Source organism: Leiobunum rupestre, chromosome 2 (assembly GCF_980474605.1).
Source record: "Leiobunum rupestre chromosome 2, qqLeiRupe1.1.hap1, whole genome shotgun sequence".
In the NCBI taxonomy this organism is placed as follows: Eukaryota; Metazoa; Arthropoda; class Arachnida; order Opiliones; family Sclerosomatidae; genus Leiobunum; species Leiobunum rupestre.
The window spans coordinates 51,306,107-51,319,640 of NC_143385.1; the positions used below are offsets into that span (position 1 = coordinate 51,306,107).

Genomic DNA, 13,534 nt, shown 5'->3' on the forward strand with positions numbered 1-13,534 from the left:
ACGGCGAAACCACTTTTCGGTATGGTTTTATAGGATATTTTTTTCACCCTATTCCCTCCACTTATTTTGGGTCACGTGAAAGATCATAAGAACCAATAGTGATCGTTTATATATTTAGGCAGACGCTTTTTCATTTTCGCTTCTGTTTTTCCACGGATTTGCTGAAAACGATTCAATGTTTTAATTACTTTTAGTTTTATTTTACAAATAAATTAATACGGATTTTAGAGTAAGTGATTAAATATATATAATATAAATAAGGCTTTCTTTCTTTAACGTATATATTTTTTTTAAATAGGAATATTTTGGAGAATAGGTATTTGTCAATTTGGCAATATATTTCTAAGCCTTGTCAAACTTTGCAACCGTTCTTCTTAAGGTTATAATATGGCTCCACGTGGTGCGAAAGTTACCCGGAATCAACGAATAAGTATGCTCGACTTTATGGATTCACACCCTGAATTAGTCTCGGGAAAATTGGATGGTGAATTTACTAGAGCCGTGCAAGAAAGGTTGTGGACAAGTTTAACTGATACGCTAAATGCTGATGGAGGGGATCCTGCGAAGGATCTTAAGAAATGGAAAAAGGTAAAACAAAATTAAGTTTATAGGTTTTAAAATTCATGAAGGCTATTTATTATAAATTTCTACCAAATTAGTCATGGGCTGATTGGAAATCAGAGACTAAAGGGAAGGCGGCTGCTATTAAAAAATCCCAGGGTGGCACCGGTGGCGGTAAAAAGTTACCTTTGGAATTGACAAACTAAAGACCTTTTCACACGAGCCAACTTTTCAAATCAAAATGCTGAGTCAGCAAAAATGGATCAGTGATCCATTTTTTTCTCGCGTACTTTTTTGGTGGATCAACTCATCGAACTTTTATTCACACGAACCAACTATTTGACTCAACTCAATTTGACTCATCGAGTTGTATCAAAAAGTTGGCTCGTGTGAAAAGGCCTTTAGAGAAGTGCTTGCTAGATATCATTGGTCCATTGTGTGTTGAGGGTGACACTGAAGTACCTGAATTAGGTTTAAAAAATGAGAACTTCAATTCAAATGTATTGGTAACTTGATTAAGGTGTTTTGCCACTGTTTTTGATGAAATATAAAATTGTAATTTAATTAAAAAGTCACAAGTAGTGGTACCCTCGGATGATAATGAAGTAGAGAGGCCTATGTCATTTCCCCCTGTACTCAATAAGACTGGAAATGAATTTCAGAATTCAACTAATGAGTCTGTAATTAGATTTGAAACATTCGATATTGTAGAACCATATGACCCTGACCCAAGTTTAGGTGAATGTAGAGCTAATTTAAATGGTAGCAAACCAGTACAAAGTGGTAAGATAATAAATAGATCAAGGGTCATGGATGAAATTGAGTATTAATATTTGAAATTGTGTTATTACAGGAATCAGCGCACAGCAGACAACCCCTATGCAAAGTGATGACCAGCATTGCACTCCTTACAAAAGAAAAAGTTATTTTCAATTTTTACAAGTATTTTTCAGGGTGGGATTAAAGGTGGGGGGGGCACCTGAGGACTTTTTCTAAGAAACCCATAATATAAAATATTTTTTAAGTTGGCACAAAGTGATGAGTGCCCTGGGCGCTGACCACCTTAATCCGGCCCTCATTTCTTTAAGTAAGGAAACATATTAATCTTTTTTAAATTTAGGAAAGTATGCGAGGACAGAAAATAATGATAATTATGAAAAAGCAACAGAAACTTTAAAAGATATAGAAGATACAAAAAACAGCATTTACAGAGGAATACAAACTGCTCTGGAGGAAAGAAACTTAATAGAACGAGAAAAAGTTAATTCTTTAGAGAAAATAGCTGAAGCGTTGTCAGGAATAGCTCAGAAAATGCTAGATGGCAGCCTTGATAAATGAAAAAGCAAAATCATTGTTATTTACTGATAAATAAGTTCCTAGACATATACTTTATATTGTTTGGTATTATACTGTATGTCCCTGGCTGAAAAGTTTTGAGTTACATTTTAAATAAACATAATGAATTTTAACCAGAGCCTCTTATTTTATAATTTTTCATTTCACTAACCTAAAGGGCTGTGGTTTACATCTGCCCCAATACTAGTTTTGAGTGACGTAGGGTACGCGACGATTGTATTAATAGTTGCAGACTAAACTAAGATTTTTCAGGGTAGATAAATACGGAGAAGCTGCAAAAGAGCCAGAAATGGCTTTTTTCAATGGTTAGGTTAGGGTAGGTAAGCTTAGTTCAGTCTACAACTATAAATACAATCGTTGCGTACCCTACGTCACTCAAAACTAGTATTGTGGCAGATGTAAACTACTTACACTTAAAGGGAATATAACCTGCTAAGCATTCTTTTTAGAAAACCCCTTCAACTTTTCCAATTTACACCCAAATACCAAAAGTGACATAATTTAAAAAAGCGTGACACTCCGCTTACTTTCATATGCTAAGGGCTAATAAATGATCGACTCGAGGTCAAACACGTAAAAGTCTATTTATTGTCGCCCTTTTTGGCTCTTTTTAGTCTCTGGTATTATATCGTATGACTAAAAATGAAAAAACAAATACACTAGCTTTTACCAGTTCTACCTCGTGCGTCCATTCCTCACTACGAGCCGTTATTTCTTAGTTTTAAAACTTCCTTTCCTCCGCGAGGCTAATATCCCTACTCCGTTCCAACTTGTATTTCTCTCATATCATTCAATAAGAAATAGGTCCGAATGACACTATTTTATTAATTATTTAACTATTACAAATACCCATTTACAACATTGATTAGGAAACAATATGTATTTACTTTATTTGAAAATCTATTTAGGTACTAATAAAACGTTAGCGAAAGCGCCTTACAAGGTGTTGCCTAAGTTCTTGCCCTCCTCGAAGAATAGTTTCATTTGGGCCAGCAGGTATATATTCAGGAACATCAACTACCAATGCTCTGCGTTCATGTCTTATTTGTCTTCGTCTCTCTCTCAATCGTCTGTTGATTCTCCTCCTTGCACCTATTAGCTCGTCATCAGTGTCACTGTCACTTTCGCTTGATTCGGTTTCAGTGAAAATATCGTCTTCCGGTTGATGATTTGAGTCTCTACGCATGTTGTGGAGCGTACAACATGCGTACACAATTTTAGCAGCCGCCGGTGGGTGGTAGTGGAGCGTACGATGCATAAGTAAACAGCGAAAAACTTGTTTTAATATACCAATGGTACACTCAACAAGCTGTCGCGTTTTAGTGAGGGCTTTGTCGAATCTGTACTCTGGGGAAATTTCTACAGTATGTGTTATTGGAGTTAATATCCACGGTCTAAGAGGATATCCACTATCGCCTGTTTATAGATAAGATATATATTTGAACAATTTCTTACACTCGGAGGCGTACCGCAGAGGCAGTGGCGTATGAAGGGGCGTATGAAGGGGCGTTTGTTCAAGGCGTTGAAATTGATAAGGGGCGCCTAATTCAACATCCAAGCTGTACCCTTTAATCCAAAACGTTCCTACGCGCCTGCGTAGATGGTTAGATAATTTCAGAAGAAAATAGGGGAAGTACGTATCTGTAGCTTTGAGCCATAGAAGTCGTCGTGTGACCCACGAAAATGCCTTTTTACGCATAATAAACCAAACTGAAAAAGTAGTTCCACTTTTGTTTTGATTCAACTCGGCTATAAACGACGAAAGCAAATACGCCTTAGCTCAATTAGCAGAGAATGAGAAGGACATTATGTTACAATTGTTCTATTTAAGAAAAATTGATTTTTTAAACGATGTATTCATCCGCGATTTCCCGCCAAACCGTTTTGGCGCGAAAATTCGTGAAAAGTGACGCCTTTCCAAAGCTGACTAGAAGCGTACTTCCCCCTATTTTCTTCTGATAATTTAGATTGGCGGAAAAAAGCCATTTTGACCACTTCAGCAGTGGGGAAAACATTGAAAGAGGGATGGTGAAGTGGTAAGCACTTTCGCTTCGAAGCATTAGTGGCACTGGGAGAAAATATAGAAACAATCTTTCTACGTAATTGTCTCCATACTGGTTAGGAGTTTTCCTTCGAGATTTTCTATTTCCCCTTCCGATATAAACGGTAATAGTAACTATAGGCAGCCGACAGTTAGCTCGCGTGGCATGAAGGGCTTGTCACGACCCTCCTACGCAATCCTAACCCTACCACTGATTAAAGAGATCCGCAACCTACGTTGTATGTAATTACCTTCCACAGTGGTGTAGTCCTAAAACAAAAAGAACCGGGGCGCTACCTGGGTACGGCCAACTTCGATTTCGCGTGTAACCGAAGTTGGCTGTACCGGCTGCTATAAATGTAGGTCCAACTTCAATTTTTAGCGCGATCGAAGTTGGCCGTACCCAGGTAACGATTTGAAATTGTTATGGTATTTTTCTGCGGGCAAAATTTATCATAAATTCATACACACCCTTTATTCGAGAAAAATGATTTACGAAATAGAAGCAAGGCGCGCCCTGGCAAGTGGAAAAAAAAGAGGCAGGGCACGCCCTGGAAAAATGGAAAAACCAAGGCGGGGCGGGGCCCTGCCTTTGAAAAAAGCACCGGGGCGACGCCCTGCCCCGCCCTGGCCCGACTACACCACTGACCTTCCACTGTATAAATAAGGGGCCTTAACTTTATATGATGGAAGATACGCGCGGAAAATTGCATGCAACGTAGTTTGCGGATCTCTTTTAAAGGCCTTATTTGAGAGTGGTTAGCCACTCGATATTTTTCATATTTCGTTTATGCAGAATACCTGGATTTGTGAAATCTTAATACTTTTTTCACGCGACCCCTAGCGGCCGACTTAGCTTCCTGTTGCGTTTTGGACAATTTTGACTTTGGCATTGGATAGATTAAGCTATTCATATCACGTATTATTTTTTGGGTGGTGATGTTTCGCGTATAAATAAAGATACGAAATGGAAAGCATCTCAAAATGCACAAAATCAGCCATCTTTGACTGGCTTGAACCCCAAACGATGCGCGCCAATTTCGTAGATCTTTTCACTATGGGTAGGCAAGAAGTCATATTATGTAATTACGGTTAAAAGCCGTTGCGATCACTGTTAGTTCGGCAACCATTGACGTTTATCTATGATAAAACAATTTCTTTAATTTAGCCCAAATCTCGGCAAAGTTTGGGCGGTTTTTGGGCTGGAAAAATTAAATGTTAAAAAACAATTTCGAAACTTAAATTTGCTCAAAAATAGTATTTTTTTCATTTTTTATGAATAGCAAGCTATGTAAGATACATAAGGCTGAGTTCAGATCTTTTAACAGGGTTCCTACAATATTTCAAAAACCATTTTCCCTGATATTTCCAGGTTTTCCAGAGTAGTTTTGAATATTTTCCAGGTGTACTTTTTAAAACAATAGGGGTCTCTAAAATGTTAAAAGCATTACTGTTACACTTTCTAATATAATATAGTCATGATTGAACGTATGAATTCAATACTAAGTAATAATTTCAGTAATACTAAAACAAATTGCACATAATTTGGAGTTCTCATTTTCATTTTCCCTGATATTTCCCTGACTTTTTGCTTTAAATAAATTTCACTGATATTTCCAGGTTTTCACTGATTCACATGTTTGTATGAACTCTGTTCAATATTATTCGCCAAAATTTAAATCGTTCTTTTGGGGAATTATATGATTTTATTACACACTTTACACTGCTTATTCATCGCACAAATTTACGTTTTGCCATTCTGGAAATGCTTGTTCGTCCTCGAAATCCTCATCATGGCTGTGTTAGCTAAAAGAATTACTTGCTACTTCCGGTTCTTGTAGTAAATCAATTGCTTCTTTCGGAAGTGGTAGACGATAACGCCTGACAAGTCTTTTAGTTAGAGAATAGTTGGACACGATTGGATCTGAGGAATCAAGAGCTCGAGCAAAAACATCGCTCAGATTGTCCTTTCGACTGGTCTTTCGAGCGTGCATTTCCCTATCGCGACGACAGACCTTGTTCCTCGATTCACCAGCTTGCTCACTGAACATTCAAAATTTGGTGACGTCTACGGCAAGAGCACGAAATGACGCGGAGAATGACGTGGAAATTTGGAATGAAGCATTTTTCATATTATGAACATTAATTTTTTTTAAATCTGGCTCTTAGCTTCCGCATTTGATAACCGCCAGATGTCGGTAATATGGAGAAAAAAACCACCCGCGTGACGTCAGCTTGCTAGTCACCTGCTGCATTTAAACGGTGGCGCGTGTGATTTTTCAAACTTTTTAATACATTTGTTTACTTTCTATGATAACGTTACACATGTAATGCAATTGAGATGAAATAATTGTCTGCTATTATTTATTTCCAACATATGGTTCATTATTGTTAGATCAAAAATTGCTTGTCGACTAAAAAGCTGCTTTAACTAAAGTTAGTTTTCACAATTTCCTCAAAATAAAAAACTTCGACGGAAATGGGAACGGACAATTCCTAATGACAATGAAAATAAACCAGTTACCTTGAACTTAGACGAAAATCTGCGTTTTTGTAGTAAGCATTTTCTAGTTAAAATTTTGTACAAACATGCGCTGTGATATATTGCGATATTACTCACTCTATTCACTTGTTTAATATTTTTAAAATCAAATATATTAACAGATAAAGTATTTTGTAATATTTTCACAATAAAAAATTCTTAAAGTGATAAAGTACTTTGTTATACTTTTACCTAGAAGGGGTTATACAATCACCGTGTCTGTCTGTCTGTCTGTCTGTGGGTCTGTCTGTCAGGGCTGCGAACGCGTTCGCATTTTCGGGGCAAAGGGTAATCACTGCGTGCGTAGTTTCTTGGCTCACTGCGTTCGCAGTTTCTCGAAGGGTGGGCAAAACCACCGTGTGACGGTGAGCGTTAACGGATTCATTTGCGGTTGGGTTTGGTTGGTCTTTTTTCGTCAACGCTCACCGTCGCGACAGTTTTAACTCAGTTTAATTGGATATTTCGTTATTGTAATGTTTATGTGTAGGTTGTGAATGTTGAGTTAGTGTTGTGAATGTTGTGGGTGTGGAGTTTGTTGTGTTTGCGTTATGAAGGTTGTGGATGTTGTGGATATAATTTATAAATTATATTAATCTTATATTTAATTAAATATTTATAGATCATATTAATCTTATATTTAATTAAATATTTATAGATCATATTAATCTTATATTTAATTAAATATTTATAGATTATATTAATCTTATATTTAATTAAATTTTTATAGATTATATAAATCTTATATTTAATTAAATTTTTATAGATTATATAAATCTTATATTTAATTAAATTTTTATAGATCATATTAATCTTATATTTAATTAAATTTTTATAGATTATATAAATCTTATATTTAATTAAATTTTTATAGATTATATAAATCTTATATTTAATTAAATATTTTAGTATTTTAATGTAAAATTTGATCGTGATCAGGAATTGAACTCGGGTCGCATTGTTACAATGCGGATAGTTCACCGCCGAGCCATTGACTTCCTTAGGCAAAATTTTAAAGTTAAGGAACCATTATGATAAGGCGGTTTTTTTTTACTAAACGGATTAATACAATATCTGTACATATTGTTTATTGAACTTTGTTTGTTTATTCTTTGGTACGGTTTTTTGTTTTGTTTTAAATTTTTGTTAAATTCTTAACAAAATTTCGTTAAAACACAAAAAGTAGTTCATTGTTACCTTTTAATATCGCTTAGAAAAAGGAAAATTATTAAAAACTCCCGCGGAAACTATATCAAAGTAATAATATAGCGCCACCGTATGGAGAACTATCAATCAAACCGGGTAAAAAATATAATCTCTTCAATTTTTCGAACTTTAGTCAAATCTCGACGGGTAAAAAAACACACAAAATAACAGTATATAAGGCCGTTGCCGTCAATATAGAAGATTTAGTCTTTCTTAGTTCTTGGCTGTCAGACGAACTACTACAGGACGGGGTCCTGGTGTCGGTCAAAAGTTATGAGGTAACTTTGCGGTTTTAATTAGTATGTTTGGTCTTCGGTCAAGAAAAGAGATAAATTGTGTTTCGCGTTTGGAACGTGAGTGAATGGACTTCAGTGTATGAACAGTGCGTGTTTAAGACTGAAAGTGTTAAAGTAATTGTGAACTAACTCAAGTCAGCTGTAAGATAAAATTGATTGTTATTATTTTTTGAATTGTAATAACCTAATTATACCCTGGAAATTATCAATTCAACCTGTGAGGGTAATTAAGTAGATTGGAAGTAATTAGTAGCGAACAGCTCTCAGCTGTTAATTAAGACAGAGTTTATAGTTAGGTAATTTGAATTTAGTTAAAATTACTCAGTATAATTTATGATATTTACTTAAGTGTAAGTGTGTTTTGGTTTATTTTTCAATCACGATGAACTAAGACAAATCTAGTCTTAGACACTTGAGTACCAGTTCTGTACAATTACGTAGAAGGGATATATATTGTTGGGTTATTGATGAAAGTTAAATCTAGAACGTTCCATAGACTGTTCTGAATAAAAATACACATTTATAATTGTGCATAATTCGGGTTGCCATTTTATTTTCTAATCACTCGCCCACAACATTACAGTTCTGGCAATCCTGAATCAAATAAATTTTCGATATAACGGCGACGGGAAATTATTCTCGTAAATTTATTGCGCGGCCTTAGGGAATATTCTTTTAACAAAATTTCGATAAACTATCGTTTAATTAAAATCGGCCCGATTCCGTTAAAATTATAAACCAAAAAGCGAACGGTCGTTATAATACCCTCTGTAGATATTTCTTTCATTAAAAATTGGTTCGTTTTATATTTAACTGATAAACTTGTCATAATTACATTGATATTTTAAGGCTTAGGATGAAACAAAATTTTAACTTTGAAAATTCCCGCTTCTTATTTTCACCATATTACCGCCATCTGTTGGATTTCAAAAAACCGTAATGCCGCACTCTCGAATTCCTCTATAATATGGCCTGTATTACAGACGGCTATGTTCCCATATTAAAGTTTGGTTTCTTTGAATAAAGACTGGATTGTTTACACCGCCTTTAATTCGCCAGGTTTTTAAACCTTCAACGTTACGATAGCCCAAATGAAGGCAAAATTCAAAAAATCTAATCCAGGCGTGAAGTGGACTAATTCCGTAATTAAGTTTGCAATCGTTTACGTGATGTCTTGTTTGGAGGTTTATTTGATTAAATTGTGTTGGGGTGGCACCGCGTATCGAGCATGTTTGCTGAGATTTTTCTCCGGAAATTATACACTTTTCCATCAATTACCGTCAAATAAAGACTATATTTGATCGATACATTTAGATTGGTTGAAATTGTTCAATTAAGCGACTGAATATATTCAATCTGTTGTTCAACCCAAACCTTTTCTTTCAAAATGGAGTCTTTGCGTTCTTTTAAAAGTTGCATTCTCAGAGGGGTACAAAATCTAATAGACTGGGGAGATGGATTATTCCAAATGGTATGTCTCGCGCTTGAACACATTCGTAAGGGAATCACTGTTGTCACAAATAAAGCCGCGTCTGAGAAATCTTGTGAACTGTCGAAATTTTGCTTGTATAAGGATTGAGCGGTGCTTCCGTCGAAACCCCACGACGCTATCATAGTAAGAGCAGGAAACTATAGAGGTATACACTTGGAATGTCTAGGTTCCATTGGGACGGTGATACGAAAGCGCGTCGAGAAAAAGGCGGGGCTTAACTACGTCAAGTGTAAGACGTAACACGACATTTCAAATTCATTGGCTCGAGGTTTGACGCGAAAAGAATGCGTCGTCATGGTAACAAATAGGCGATCTTCCCGCGCAAAAAAAGGCTTATAAAACAATGGATTTAAAAACCTCAATTTGTTATCGTACTTAATATTTTGAAGTAATTATAATGTTCTTCGCGAAAGAAGTGTAGTGATACCTAATTTCAGGTATTTGTATGGTTATAAAAGAGATAATCAGGTAACCATGACTATAGGCTTAATGACAAATTTTCGTCGAATTAGGGTAGCGAGGCGCGAGAGTTTTTCTCGTGAGTTTTCCTGCTTTAAGACACGCCCGTTTCTACGAGCTTCATCACGGCCGTAAAAATCTTCCTTAGACATTCCAAGTGTATACCTATATAGTTTCCTGGTAAGAGCAAGGTTTTTTATGTTTAATGTTTCGGCTTAACTTTGTAAAACTTCACTTTGAAGCTTCAGAATTCGTAGAGTAGTGTGATCCAAAAGATCTTGTAATAAAACTGACGCGGTAGTTTCTGACATCTCAATCGGTTATGGTCTACAAAGTGACTTGGCTTCGACGACTTTATAATAAGGGGGAAATAGATGAGATCCGTGGGATGTGGCTGTTTGGCGTAACATTTTATAAGTTGAAACCGATAAATTTCCATCCATAATTGGGGATAAAGCTTCTTCAGCGGTACAAGTAGTTGGACCCTGATTCGAATTTTTAGTAAGCTGCTGAATTCTTTTAAAGGGGCTGGAAAGTGGGGTTTTGAAATCGTCTAGTGACGTGGTATCTCCAAAAAAATCCGGACCCTGCTTTATTTTCATTTTTCCCCGCTTGAGGAATTTGGCTCTGACGGAGATGTTTTGAAAATAGTAAGGTGCAACCCGAGAGAGACTAGTGACAGGTATTCATACGCGAACTAAGATATTCGGGCCTTCGTGGACGTGGTTTTGGTTCTAGTATTTTAATATTTATTTAATTATAATGAAGTTAATGAACGAGTTTAATTCAAATAAAAAACGGAAACGTGATGATACGAAAATACCTCTTGTTGGTGAATTAGATAAGTGGGAAAAGGCAAAAAACTGTGGTGTAATCGGGTGTAGTACTAAGGTTTATCAAAATGCTCCAGTGAAACCAAGGCCCTAAGAAATTGGCTTCGATTCATCTAGCGTTTTTTTTACAAAATTCGATGAAACTCGTAAATAATAATTTAAAAAATTACGAACACACTACTACCAAAAGACCTTATCACTCAAATGAATTTTTTGTTAAACATTTGTTGTTCACTAAACTAAATCTCAATAAAGATTAATGAAATTTGAAATCTTCCTACGAGCTCAACTATAACACTAACCAAGACCACGCTGGATTTCGTCATACAAAAATCCCAACACAGCGGTGCCTGTTTACGTCTTCGCGAACTTGAGAAAAAGTAGTTCTACGCCCCAAATTTCGTTAATGAGGTCACGGATGACGTTTTTCAAAACCCCACTTTCCAGCCCCTTTAAGCCTATTTGGACTTTTTAATAATTCTTTCAAGACTTGAGACAGCTGGTTTTCGCCTTGATATTTTAAAGCAAGTTCCGTTAATTTTACACTTTTTAATGGAGATACTCGATTCCAGCGGCACCTGTGTATTTTCATTTGTACATTTAGGCAGACGTTTCCCTGTCTGAATTGACATAGTTGACCATCAACCCCAACTTTTTCGTAACTGAAAACAATCGTCTTGCCTGCTTTCGGCGGTCTACGAAGACTTCAAGGATTGTATAAAACCAAGCGCGGAAACAGAACGCACTTCTGTAATATAGACTAAAAATTCATGTTATTCAAAAATATAGACGCTTATAACGTTTGCGTACAAAGTTCAAGGTTGTGTCTTACATAGGTTGCTATTCTTAAAAAGGGAAACAAAAACTATTTTTGAGCCAATCTAAGTTTTGAATTGTTTTTTTTTTACATTTAATTTTTCCAGCCCAAAAACCGCCCAAATATAGGCTAGATTTGGGCTATATTAAAGAAATTGTTTTATCATAGATAAACGTCAATGGTTGCCGAACTAACAAAGATCGCAACGACTTTTAACCGTAATTACATAATATGACTTCTTGCCTACCCATAGTGAAAAGATCTACGAAATTGGCTCGCATCGTTTGGAGTTCAAGCCAGTCAAAGATGGCTGATTTTGTGCTTTTGAGATGGTTTCCATTTCATATCTTTGTTTATACGCGAAACATCGCAACCCAAAAAATAATACGTGATATCAAAGATAATTTAAACTTCGAAGTTTAAATTATCTTTGGTGATATGAATAGCTTAATCTATCCAATGCCAAAGTCAAAATTGCCCAAAACGCAACAGGAAGCTAACACGGAGGCTAGGGGTCGCGTGAAAAAATATTTAGATTTCACAAATCCAGGTATTCTGCATAAACGAAATATGTACTAATATTTATTATATGCATTCTCTGCCAAAATATCGGGCTTTAGGAACACTGTGCGCGGGGCTCTCGAACTGCGCAAATGTCAGATATAGATCGCTGTTTTTAAAAATGGTGCAAGATGGCAAATCGTTACTCGGAGCTCGCTCGTTGGTGTGGCCGGTGTTCGTTGCCATGGTAACGGTTCTAGGTCGGCCATGCCACTAAGAATCCCATGATGGTCACGTGATTATTTCGCCGGATCTGCTTACTATATGAGCTTACATACTTCAAATCATAAACTTCTGACAAAAAGTTAATTAGAAAAACAATAGAGAATTACTATGGTTATTTCGATCGTCAGTAGCTGCCAAGATATTGATTGGCAACATTAATTTGGGCCTATAAACACTTTTGTTTAGCATGATCAGGAGGACAACATATCCAAATTTCATAAAAATTGGCCGAAAGCCATTTTCCCATAGACGATATGCGGGGTCCTTTGTTTAAGGCAATATCATTTGTAATATTTATTTTAATTAAAATAAAAGATATTCTACTAGTCGGGATAGGACCGGGGTTAAATTGTTAGGAGGAAGCCCTCAATACGGCAGTATATCATTGACATTGAGTGCCGTGTCCAGTAGTTAATACGCCAAGGGCAAACTCTCCCGAGGATAAGTATATTTTGGCAAGCTTGACAACTTGTTGTATTTGGGTTTGATGTACAATGCAATATTTAATTATCTAATTTAATTAAAACGAATTTGGGTCCCAAAGAAATAAATATGCACCGTAATAATTGATTTTTAGCGTACTTTAACCATAGGCCAATAAATATCTTTTATTGGCCCATGCTTTAAGGTTTTACTAATTTACCCATTATTTCTAGAAATTAGGTAATGGGGAACTAAAATACTACATAGAAGTAAATTATAGATATAAATTAACATTTCAAATTTTGAGTTTGATTTCTTTGGTGCAATCGATCCAACTTAACTTTAGTAGAATAGCTGGTATAGTAACGAGACAAGCGAGCTGAACAGTGATTGGTAGAAGTCAAGGTTCGTAAAAGTAAAGTTACTACTAGCTCTTTTGAATAAAACGCCAAAATTGGTACGATGCTTCTGCCATCTTTTATTTAAGAAACGTAGTTTATATTTTTAAATTTAATAATTTCTTCATAAAAGGACTGGTGTAAAATATAAATTTAAATAGGTTGGTTTTGTTCCGCAACATGAACCGGAAACTACGTAGAATAAATTTTGTACAGTCTCCCCAATAGATGGCAGTTGGGGGGTGGATTCTGTTGATGACGTCGTTATTTAGCTCGATTTTTCCAATGTTTTGAAGATAGCCTAGAAGTTCCGACACATCGCTCGTC

General features: G+C 35.9%; 1 long non-coding RNA gene across 1 annotated transcript; it reads left to right on the plus strand.

Annotated features, from left to right (window-relative positions):
* Positions 1-1,098: 1,098 nt before the first annotated feature.
* Positions 1,099-1,899, plus strand: LOC149958322 (uncharacterized). Its single transcript, XR_016478633.1, has 2 exons — positions 1,099-1,483; positions 1,682-1,899. It is a non-coding gene; the product is annotated as an uncharacterized LOC149958322 (long non-coding RNA).
* Positions 1,900-13,534: the final 11,635 nt, after the last annotated feature.